General features: G+C 34.0%; 1 protein-coding gene across 21 annotated transcripts in view; it reads right to left on the bottom strand.

Moving 5' to 3' along the window:
* Sox6 (SRY-box transcription factor 6) overlaps positions 1-13,108 on the bottom strand; it is a 559,138-nt gene that overhangs the window by 313,612 nt on the left and 232,418 nt on the right. The gene's annotated exons all lie outside the window — the stretch shown is intronic.

The following is a 13,108-nucleotide window of genomic DNA, read 5'->3' as shown; positions in this document are numbered from 1 at the left end:
ATGAGAGCAAAAATATCCAACTCCCTCCTATGGTTTATATAGGAAAAAATAAACATGTACAAAAATATAATCAGAGTAAATAATCCATAAGGAAACTCCCAAGCAAATCAGATATGTCTTACTTTATACCTTGCATTATGAATGATAGGGTTAGTGCTGTCATTCTGAAGCATATTTTAAAAGCTTCCAAAGCAACACTGAACTCTCATTTATATAATCGACAAATAAACATTTTTATACTCTGTATGGCAGTCTTCATGCTGTGCTGTTATATACAATCAGAAATCAAAATTATTTAACAAAATTTTGAAACTTTTAGAATATCACTTTATCATGATGAATTTATCAAAATGGTAAGTAATAATACCTTAAAAGTTTATACCTTATCAGAAGAAGCCATTTTTTTCTAACATTTTATGTTGTTTTTCATTTGTTGAATCTCTAGTACTAAAATTGCTGTGTAATAAAAGGAATAAAATCTCTACCTTAATTGCTCTTTAACATTAATTGATTTCATACGATTTTTTAATGCACAAATCAGTTAACATAGAAAACCACATGAGCATTTTTCAAATTAGCAAATCATTAACTTGCTAGTACTGTTTCTACAGACAAATAAATACTGATTAAAGGGTCTAGAAATCTGAGATTAACAGTTAAATTTACAAATCTGTCACATGCTTTCATGAATATTGCAGTGAAGGAAATATCAAGTGCAAAGAAAAATAATTAAGTTAATTCCAATTTAAACAGTAGTTTTTATGTAGCAGCCCATGTTTCACATAGGATTTAACAGCTAATGCTAAATTTCTCACAATTAATGAGGGGGCTCAGATTCAGTATCCTACAGTGAAAAAATTAATATAAGATCAGCTTATCTAATTATGCACAGTTCTAAATAAAAGTATTACAAGCTTTTGAAGTGCTTTGAAACATATTAAAACACTGATACCTACTTAAAATAATCATTCTACAAATAATTTCATCTATTAGATTTGATAGTAAAAAATAAGATGAGGAAAAAGACTGCAGAAGTGTGCCTATATTTTCTTTGAGAAGAAAAGAACTGTTTAAAGAGTGCTATTTTTATTATGCAAATACATATATGAGGACTTTCTATTAGTACTTCAGTGGACAAATGCACACATACATAAGAAACAACCAAATGTTGCTTTTTGGTGTATGAAAAATCACTACAGAGCTTACTTTACCAGCCCCATCAACACTACAGTAAAATCAGACAAATTATAACTTTTGTAACTTTACCAAGACCTTGCTACAAATAATAATAGTGTTTTCATAGTTCAGATAATGGATGTTTATCAATTATGTAATCATTCATATTTCTAAACCAAAAGAATCAATTTACTGCTGCCTTTTGAAACAGCTAAAGAAAATTGACTCATGATCCAAAAATCTGTGACTTTGGCTCCCCCAACAAACATCCTATTATTCTAAAATGAACTGACCCTTACCAAGAGCAGAATCTGTGATTGTTACTTTAGTATAAATTAATCATGACACAAAACCAAAATGAAAAGTCTCTTAAACATAAATTCAACTAGAAACAGTGCCAGTGAACAATAGTGCACAATCCTAACTAAAAGCAACCATGCAGCTGTAAAAATAGACTAAATTTGTCCAAAGCTATGAGTTGAGTTTAAAGGCTGGTTTGTTAAGAGTGTTTTCTTAAGGAAGGCTGGGTCCTCAGTCTTAATCAGCCAATAAATTATTTCCTGCAATTACATTAAATAGAAAATTATCTTCAAATGGGGAGTGTTAATTGAAAATCAAAATTCAGAGGGAAGTTTAGAAATTACACGCTGAATACAATTAGTGAGGAAAGGTTTCACCTCTACTTCATCAACAGTCTTCTGGTGATTCCTCCAGTGACCATTCAGGAAAGCTACTTATTTATAGCATCACACAGTTTGTCTGTTATTTTGCACCTACAAATACAAATGTGTGTCAAGGTTGCAAATACAAGATAGGCTGCCCCCCTCAAAAAAAGACAAGGAAAGGCAGTACTCTAATCATTCATCTTGAGTTCACACTATCATTAGGGAAATGGACCATGAGGGAGGTAGAAAAACAATAGCTAGAAACTAAAGAAAACACAAGCAACTTTGAAATTCCTCACTTTTGCAAAAAAATGAAATCTGTCTCATTCCAAGGATACCTTTCCATATTGAACTCATTGGTTTTTATTTGTTCACTTTATCATATGTCTTAAATGTTCTTCAAGGAGGAAAATGATTTTTGTTGTTTTAATAAACAAAACCATGAGCATTCCAGTAGATAAAACTGGTATTTAGGGTGCTTTTCTAAAACTCTTTTCATTGTTAGCTTTGCTGTTGTTTTGTTTTAGCTGGGGAGGTATTTAAGATAAAATGTGTAAAAATTTTACATAGCTTATTAATTAAATCTGAAATTTACTATCAGATTTGATTTTTTAAGGTGTTTTACATAATTATGTCATGTAATTATTCAATTTACTGGTAGTAGTCTCATACATTTCTTTTCTTAGGCTATCTCTTTAAAAGATTTTTTTACATTAGATAAATTAGAAACTGAAAAAAAAGCTTTCCTTTACTACAACCACTTCACCATAGCTATTCCTCCTTTAGAAACTCAAAAATCCAATATGCTTTCTGAATTAATGTTTTTAAACACAACATGGATTGTTCATGCATATTTTTAATCCTTACATCAGTGATTTTTCATGAAAAAAATCTTTCACCTCCCAATATAGTAGATTAGCACCCTACCCTAGCTGATGCCATATACAACTAAAAAGCAAAAGAAAATAAAAATCTTTATGAAAATGGTCAATTTCTATATGACTTACTTTGTTTTATTTTTACACTATTATAACTTAAAATCATTCAAATGAATTGTGTTTTTTAATTTGTATTAAAAAAATCTTCCTAGTTATACCCCCTGAAAACAGGGGTTTATAATGGAAGTGCTGACACAACCCTAACTAAAGCAGCGCAAATGTTGCTGCTATAATACACAAAATCAAGTTCTATTATTCTAAACTATCCTCGCTCATGGGATTTTTCTTTACTGTGCTCCCAGCCAAACTGCTGAAGCATGAAAAATTTAAATGCAATCAAATGCGCCCAATTCTACTTTACCAGAACAAGTGTCTACAGTGGTACAATCTTAAAAGGAGATGCAACAGATTTGTTTGGTGTTTTTTTTAACTGTTTATTTATAATACAGTGCATTGGAGATAAAATAAAAGAGGAAATTACACTCACATGGTACCAGTGTATTGACTACACAGAGTACATTATAATCAGAGAGAAAAACTACATTGTCAACTTATCACATTGGTTAAACAAGATGGTTTTCTGGGGCATAGCTATTACCAAGTAAAACCACCAAAGAGATTTAGACATCTTTGGGACACATAAAACTAAAGTTCTTTTATATGCCCCTCACATTTGAATTGTCTCTGCCCAACAAAATCAAGTAGTTCCCAGGATGCCAGGCCATTGGAAAGAACTTTAGGTTTAGGACTTTTTTTTTTTTTTTGCCAGTCCTGGGCTTGAGCTCAGGGCCTGAACACTGTCCTTGGATTTTCTCAAGGCTAGAGCTCGACCATTTGAGCATCAGCACCATTTCTGGCTTTTTTTCTATGTATGTGGTACCGAGGAATCGAACTTGGGTCTTCATGCATGCTAAGCTAGCACTCTGCCACTAGGCCAAACTCCCGACCCTGGTTTAGGACTTTTTTGAGTGAGATTGTTGGAGATAAGGCCCTGCAAACTGATAATGATCTTCAGGAAATAAGTATAAATGGCTTTGTATAAAATCCCCAGTACAAAACTTGAATGCTTAGATTATGAGATCATTACAAACTAATTTAGACAATATTCTGTTTTTAAGCAAGAAATTTAAAAAAAAAGGTTGGGCCAAGACTTCATTAAATGATAAAGATAACAAAGATTCTACACATTAAGTATGTTATGACATAAAAAACTCTGTAATTTAGAACCTTTTTGATATAATGTCACAATTTTAAAGAAGTTATTTATACACCATTTTTGTCTCTATGTCAGTCCTTAGGTTTGAACTAAGAGCTTGGGTGCTATCCCTAAGCTTTGTGCACAAGGCTAGCAGTCTACCACTAGAGCCACAGCTTCCCTCTCAGCTTTCTGATGCTTAATTGGTAATAAGTCTCAAAGTGTTTGCTGTTCAGCCTGGCTTGAATGGCAATTCTCAGATCTCAGCTTCCTGAGTAGCTGGTGTGAACCACCAGCACACCAGTGAGTTATAACTATTTGCAAAAAACTTTAAATATTCCAATAAATCATAGTCCCTCAAAATTTTACTTTCATTCACTAAGAATCTTTCAGTACTATCATTTGGAATTGTTCAAAAGAGAAACTGCCTTTACTGAAGCAACATTGTTAACTATTTTAAAAATTCTCTTTTTATAGCTACTATCAAATGGCACTAACTTTTCAAATGTGCTACATTTATTCAAAAGAGTCTTGTATTTAACAAAAAGAAACATTCTAATCATGGGTTTACTTATAGAAAAATTAAACATCCAGACCAACATTTACATTTATTTTTGTAGCCTAGCCCCAGGCTACCAAGGTAAATGTATTTCAGTTTAGTAATTCACTCTTAGTTTAATGCTGCACTTGATCTGATTCTGAGAAATAAACAACTAATTTTCCAAAAATATAACACAGTGGCTCTCATTTTAAGGAGCATGAGTAACAGATACGTTCAGCTGCCAAAATGCACAATACCCAGGAACTCTTACAAAGGATGCCAGTCCACACAGCCAAGGGCAAAGAATGATTTTAGAACTCTTCCTGTATCGCTAATTCCCACATTAAGGGAATTGGGGAGAAACTGCAATGAGAATCTTATTTCTAGACAGTAAGATGAAGATATTCCTTTTAAAACTTCCTCTGCTTCATTCTTAGAGCCTGAGGGTTGGCTCTTTGTGTTATTTGATGCTGCACTATGCTGTCCTCTTCTCTATGTTACCTCCAAAAGTCACCTGGATTTTGCTAGACTTTTCTCTTGTTTCCAGAAGCAATTTAGAAAATTCAGGGAGAAAGAAGATAACCTTTCAGAACTCTTTGGAAAGTTGAAAACATATCTTCCTCCTAGAATTTGTAGCCACTCTCTCCGAATTTACATAGTAAACCAGAGACAATACCTGTTAGAGGTAAACTTTCTAATTTCAGTTAGCTGTCAAATAAATAGTGGTGAGAAAAATGAAATACATCTGAAGGCTTTGAAGTATGTCTACGAAATGACTTAAATTAATGGGTTTTGACTTTACTGAGGCTTTTAATTTTCACACCAAATCACGAAAATTGTCTCAAAGGCCTTCTGAGGTTCTTACAAAACAGGAACAACCTGGAACAGATTCCTCTCAAGTCATCAAAGTTTGTGTTTCTAGAGTTTATATTTAGCTGACAATATTGCTGTCACTTTATATAGCTTAAGACTGTTCTTTGGACTAGAGCTCATATGTCTTGGAATGCTTTGACTCATGAATTGTTTCTCCTGATAATGTTACACCACGTAACTACCTCTGTCTAATTGGTTGGTATCTGCTGGAAGAAACAAGCAGCCACTCTAAGGCCTAGCCTGCTGACTGACTGCCTATGGAAAACCTATAATTATTACATTTGTCCCTGTGGATCCAGTTTCTTCCTGAGATCAAAACAACTTGACTTCATTTAACCTTTATGTGTTTTTCTTGACAGAAATAATATTGAGTTTTCTCAGAGTATATCTACTAGTAGTTTATTGGAATTTCTACTTTTGGAAACCAATGGCTAGATTATATAAATAAAATCAGTGACTTAAGATCAAAACAAAAAATAATTCCTATAACTATATATCTAGTGGATTTTAATCAAACTCAGTAGCTTCACAATTCAACTGAAATGTCTATGTGGCTTGAGTGAAAGCTATCCAAAATAATAATATAATACATTTTACATGTCTCTTTGCTCTTTATACAATTAAAAAAACATTTGTTAGCTAATCATAAAAAAATTCAAACATAAAGAAAGGCAGAGTACATGGTTGTCTTATTTCATCCAAGAAACAGACAAACTCACATTCTCTTTGGATCTCCTCGTCATAACAAATTAGAACTAAAATTTTCTTAGTGAACACGAGACATATATTCATTAGCCTAAAACCAACCTACTAATATGGGAGGACAAACACTGCCTAACTAGTCCAATTATGAATAAAAGTCCTAAGTCAGAACAACGCCTCAAAAACCATAAAAAGCTATTACTATTTCTATTTTTCCTCTGTTTTCATTCTTTAATATTTCCTGAAAAAATAAAAATTGAGATTACAGAGATTGTTTCAACATATAAAAGTTTTCACATGGCACTGCTGATCAAAACTAGGCAAAGAAGCTATTCTCTGAAGTCTTCCTTAGCTTAATAAAGCTGTACAGAAATTCCCTGCTTTCATGTAATGAAGAAAGATACATAGAAGGACAAGAAGAGGAAGAGGAGGAGGTAATGAGGAAGTTTAGAAGGGGACAGGAAGAGGAAAAAGAGAAGGAAACAAGAAGTGATAGGGAAGGAGAGAAGCAACCATAGCTTTGCAGTTCATTTTCAGTTTGTCTACTTAATGAAAACCTCATTGAATAACTCTGAAAACCATTTCCAGCAGGCAAAGTATTTCTGATTCAGCAGAGGTTACACAAGCATCAAAGCAGTTAAATATAGGTGCCAAGCCACATTGCCAGGAGCTCTTAGTACTGTGAGTTAGTGTTACCTGACAGCTCAGTGAATATAAAATTACTTGTTTCTCCAATTGAAGACAATCAAATTGTCACCTTCCATTGTAATAATGCACAACGAGTGATCAGCAAAGTGCAAACATAATTACCATGAAGAAAACAAAAAATCAAATCTAAATCTCTCTACAGAGTAAACACATCTATCTGGCTTCCCCCAAAAAGGGCTGCATTTTAATACTGAGTGCTGTAAAAGAATCTTAATGTTATTTAACAACAAGATTTATTGGTGTTATATCAAATAAACATGAAAAACAAGAAAGACTAATTCATAAAAAATGAATGCAAATATCAATAAGACCACTACAACTTTCAGAGATAGTACAAATACATGCAAATTACATGACTGCAATGTACACCTTAACTCTAAGTATATGCAACAACATGTCCAATATAAAATCCTCACTTCTTGACATTACTGTCTAGAATAGAAACTTTTTAAACATTGAGAGGGACAAGCAGAATCAACTTTAAAGCTTTTGTCTTGATTAACACATAAAAATTCTCAGTAAAATACTTGCAAGCCAAATTAAACAGTGCATTAAGAAACTCATACATTTTGGCTTGACCAAACTGATTTCATTCTGGGGATTCAAGGATGGTTCAACATATGTAAATTAATAAAGCACAAAATATAAACAGAATAATGAGAAAAGAGTCACATTATCTTTTCAATAAGTGCAGAAAAGGCCTTGGGCAAAATTCAAAATCCTCTTATGATTAAGCTCCTGGACAAAGCATGAATAGAAAGAAAATACTTGAACATAATAAAGGCTATCACTGAGGGTTGGGAATGTGACTCGGTGATAAAGTGTTTGCCTACCATGCATGGATCACTGAGTTGGATTCTTCAGTACTGCATAAATAGAAAAAGCTGGAAGTGGCGCTGTGGCTCAAGTGGGAGAGCACTAGACTTGAGCAAAAGAAGCTCAGGGATGGTGCCCAGGGCCTGAGTTCAAGTCCCAGGACTGGCAAAAAACAATTAAAAGGTATAGTTGAGCATTGGTGCCTCAATCTACAAACTTAGCTACTCAGGAGGCTAAGAGCTTAGAATCAAGGTTGAAATCTAGTTGGGGAAGACAAATGTGTAAGACTCTTATCTCCAATTCATCAACAAACAAACTAGAACTGGAGGCATGGCTCAAGTGGTAGTTGTAAGCTAAAAAGCCAAGAGAGAGCATGGGGAACTGAATTCAAGTCCTACTACCCACAAGAAAAACAAGCAAACCAACAAATATAAATGTCATATACAATAAATTTATAGCCCATGGGGAAATATTTTAACAGACACAGACAAAAGTGTCATCTTGTCATTTTTATTCAATATAATGCTTAATTTCTTAGTAGAGGCAATAAGAAATAAAAGTGATACAAATAGGAAAGGAAGAGGTGAAATTATCTCTACTTATAAATGGTATGTACCTATACTTAAAATTGTACATATAAATATACTATTGAAAGCCATCTATACAGTTAACACAATCATCATAAAAATTGCAACGTCATTCAGAATTTAAGTATCAATTTACAATTCACATGAAACTATGAAAGACCCCAAAATAGCCAATGCAATTCTGAGCAAAAAGAGCAAGGCTAAAGCAATTATAATACCTTTCTTCAAAATATGCTATAGAACCATAGTAACAAAAACAGAACAGTACTAGCATAGAAACAAATAGGCCAAAGAAGAAGACATGTAAATAAACACATATCCAACTGAATTTCCATAATATATATATATATTGGAGAAAAGCTAGCCTGTTCAACAAGTGGCTCTCAGAAAACTAGATATCTAAATGTAGAAGAATGAAATCAATTCAAAGACCTTAACATAAACTGAAAACTTTAAAACTATATGGGAAAATATTAACAAAACACTTGAAGATATAGACAGCACTGAAAAAAGATATAGACAACAATTTTCTGAATAACATTCCAATTCCCCAATAATAAGAATTAATGTATTTCCAAATTAAAAAAAACCCTTCTACAGAGAAAGTAACCAACTATCAGAATGAAATGATAACCACAAAATGGGAGAAAATCTTTTCTAGCAATTCATCAAAGGCTAATATCTAGAATATATAAAGAGCTAAAAAAATTAAACACCAAAAGAAGAAATAATACAATTAATATAGATGGGCAAGTGAACTGAACAAATGATTCACAGAAGAAGTACAAATTTAAAATAAAATATGCAAAATGTTCAATGTCTTTAGCCATAAAGAAAATGCCAAGGTTGACCTACTGGTAGAGTGCTTGCCTAGCATGCACAAAGACTCGTGTTTAATTCCTCGGTACCACATACATAGAAAAAGCCAGTAGAGATGCTGTGACTCAAGTGGTAGAGCTCTAGCCTTGAGAAAGTCCAAGGATTGTGCTCAGGCTCTTAGCTCAAGCCCAGGACTGAGAAAAAAAAAAGTGCTGACAAGGCTAAGGTGGGAGATCTTCATGTTAAGCAAAAATAAAACAGTCAAAAATCACATGTTCTAGCTCAGGGTGCACTGCTCATGTCTGAATCCCAGCTACTCAGGAGGCTGACATCTGAGGATGGAAGTTTGAAGCTGGCTCCCACAGCAAAGTCTTTGAAACTAATCTCCAATTAGCCATCAAAAAGCTGGAGTTGTTTAACTGTGGCTCAAGTGGCAGTACAAGTAGCCCAGCACAAGTAGTCAAGACCCAGGCTCTGAATTCAAGCCCCACAACTGGCACATACACATAAAATGTTTTCTCTCATGTCCAATTTAGACCTAAAAAAGGACATGAATGTAAATGAGACTGTTTGAAAAGAAGGAAAAGTAGAGTGTGACTATAATGGAAGCACTTTATACTTAAATTTACAAATAGAATTATGAATCTATTAAAATTTGCAAAAAAAAGTTTAAATGAAAGAGGGAAGAGGGTTATAATAAATAGCAGGGGAAGGGATAAATTTGACCTTCATGCATTTTATATATATGAACAATTTGTACAACTACATATGCTAAGATAATTTTAGTTTTTATTCTGATTTTTCCTTATAAGAATAAATCTATGCCGTATTTTCACCTTATAAACTGACATTTTCTCATTCAGGTTAAAATTCACCTCACAAAACTCATGTTTTATTTAATCCCTATCCAAGTTATTAAAAAATAACTAAAATACTCAAATATTTTTGAGACATTCAATATCTGGAACTTGCTTTTCATTCTTCTTTCTCCATTCTTCCATTTTATTATGAAAAAGGTGAATGAATATAAAGATAGAAATAGAACAATGAGAATAAAGATACGGAGTAACAAGAGGAAAGGAAGTTTTATCTGGACTTGTAAGTTTTATTGTGATTTAAGACCCACAAATTCCACATTGCTAAGAGATGGGTTTAGAAGAAAATCTTGGTTTATGTCCTGTTGTTGCTGTATCTGACTTTGGTACCTGGTGTATTGTATATACTTTTTTTGTTTATTTGAATCAGGGAAGGGAAGGAGGAAAAACTAGATAATGAGACAAAGGATAAAGGTTAAACCCATGTAATAGCAATACTCACAAGACCATATGTTGGAAATGAACTTTACAACATGGGAAAGGGTGGGGGAAGGGGAAGTAGGAGAAAAACATGGGAAGGGGTAACAATGTTCAAGAAGTAATAGACTCACTACCTCACAAATATAACTGTAACCCCTCTATAAATCACCCTAACAATAAAATAAAATTTAAAAAAAGAAAATCTTTAAACACTTGGCCTAACTTCTTTTATTTTTTGCTGGTACCATCATTTGAACTTAGGGCCTGTCAGATTGCTCAGATTATCTACTCACTCTGATTACTTGTCACTGCCAATGAGCAATGCCTCTAGCCTATCTCTGTGCTGGAGATGTTGGAGATAGAGTCTCATGGATCAGTCAGGTTCCTTTTTAATTTTTTTATTTTTATTATAATTTTTTTGCCAGTCCTGGGGCTTGAACTCTGGGCCTGAACACTGTCCTTGGGCTTTCTTAAGGCTAGGGGTCTGCCACTTGAGCCACAGCACCACATCTGGCTTTTTCTATGGATGTGGTACTGAGGAATTGAACCCAGGTCTTTATGCATCCAAGTGTAACCCATGAAAATACAGATCGTATCTGTCTTGTTCATTACTGGATCCTTGGCACCAGCACAATATATCATACATTATAGACAAACAATAACACTGAAAAGAAAGACGAATGGACAAATGGAGAAGTCGAAATGAGGCAAATACCTTTTTTTATTAATTAAAGTAAATAGATGGTCACAGAAAGCATTCACATGTTAGAGCTGTGCCTGCCTAAACAGTATTTGATAGACTCTTTTATCATATAACTCATTAAATCATATGATTATTTTATATAATTTCCAAAATTACAATACAGTGGTTCTCAAATGACAGTGAGTTATTTATACTAAGACATCTCCTGCAGATTCATATGGGCACATCATTGTTTTCAATGTCTTTCCTCATTCATTTAGACTCAGAAATTTAATTTTCAGAATATGAATACTATCTCTATGGCTTTTTTATTCTTGTCCCTTATTGCCAGTCTGTCACTTAATGCCATCAACTCCACACCAATACTGTTTCTTAGGTTCATCCTTCTTACCATTTCATAATTACCTTAATATAGGGCTTATTACACCATATTCCTATAATAAGCTAAAATATCTATCTCATTTCAGTATCACCCCCTTGCAAACCAGTCTTACTGCTACTCCCTTCAACAAGTAACTCTCCTAAGCAAATAAGTCAGTGACCACCACAGACACATGAAGATCATATTTCTGACCCTGGAATTCAGGATCCTCCAGCCAGAGCCTGAACATATGTTCTAGGGGTAAACACTTTAACCTTCTATTCAAAATTCACTTATTGTTACCTCCAAGCCTTTATCTCATCACATGTTATCTTTCTTCACCTTATCATTGCAACCAACTGGGACTTATTCTAGATAACCTTTTGTAGTGTCTTTTAGGAAATACACTAAGAAGTACATTTTATTAATATTCATTCAACATCAATGATCACGCCTTATAACCTTTAAAATATAAATTATGTTGTGTAATTATACAATTATTGTATATATTATGCAATGTGATACATTACACAATTATTGTGTATATATGTATATATTCAGTTATATAATAATCTAATCTGATCTTAATCAAAGGGTTAGTTCTCTACAAACTTTCCTTCTAGGTCTGAGGATGTAGCTGTATATAATGCTTGACTAGCAAACTACCTTGACAGGAAAATTGAGGAAACAGTGAAAGCTGTTGAGGATCACGGTATTTTTTCATTCAGTAAATTTTCTAGCACATGCTAGTTGAATGTTAACTATGCATTTCCTAATTGCTTTTCTGGTTAACCTAGATGATCAACATTTAACTATTCTATGTGAACAAAAGTGAGCTGAAACAAGAATGCCATGGCCCATTCATTTCATGACCTAGAGAAATATGATATCTAATATCTACCTTTCAGCTTTGACCAGAGAAGCTACCTCAAACACGCTAGTCACAACTGAAACTGTTTCAAACTATGTTCCTTCTACTTCCACATTTAGTTTTAAAACAAATGGAAAAAAGCAGAGCACAGTGGCTCATGGCTCATGCCTGTAATCCTAGCTACTCAGAAGGCTGAGATCTGAGGATCAAGGTTCAAAGACAACCCCAGGGACAAAAGGACCTGAGGCTCTTATCTCCAATTAACCTCTAGAAAAGGGCAAGTGGGGCTTGGTTCAAGGGTAGGTCGGTAGCCTTGAGCTGAAGAGTTCAAAGACATCCCCCAGAGAAAGTTCAAGCCCCATAACCACACACACACACACACACACACACACACACACACACACACACACACACACACACACACACACGAGTTACCAGCCAGGAGCATGACCTAGTGGTAGAGTGACTGCCTAAAATGTGCAAAGCCCTGGGTTGGATTCCTAGGTATCATATACACCGAAAGAGCCAGAAGGGGTGCTGTGGCTCAAGTAGTAAAGCACTAGCCTTGAGAAAGCCAAGGATAGTGTCCAGGTCCTGAGTTCAAATGTCAGGACTGGCAACAACAACAACCACAAAGAAGTTAGGATTGCCTTAGGGAAAAGAAGATGGGGGACTTTACATGCACTATAGCACTGCATGGCGCTCTATGGTCTAGGTTGGTTTCAGCAAAGGTAGGAGCAATTTAGATAGCCTCTAAAATCTTTATTATCACCTAATATTACATGTTCACTGAATTCTAGGGGAAAGAAATAGGAAACTTTATCTAAAAGGTCATGAGTTTTTTTTATATAAGTTGTA

Source organism: Megascapheus bottae, chromosome 16, assembly GCF_031878675.1.
Source record: "Megascapheus bottae isolate mThoBot1 chromosome 16, mThoBot2.hap1, whole genome shotgun sequence".
In the NCBI taxonomy this organism is placed as follows: domain Eukaryota; kingdom Metazoa; phylum Chordata; class Mammalia; order Rodentia; family Geomyidae; genus Megascapheus; species Megascapheus bottae.
The sequence above is the reverse complement of the archived record's forward strand: the minus strand, read 5'-3'. Positions and strand labels throughout refer to the sequence as shown.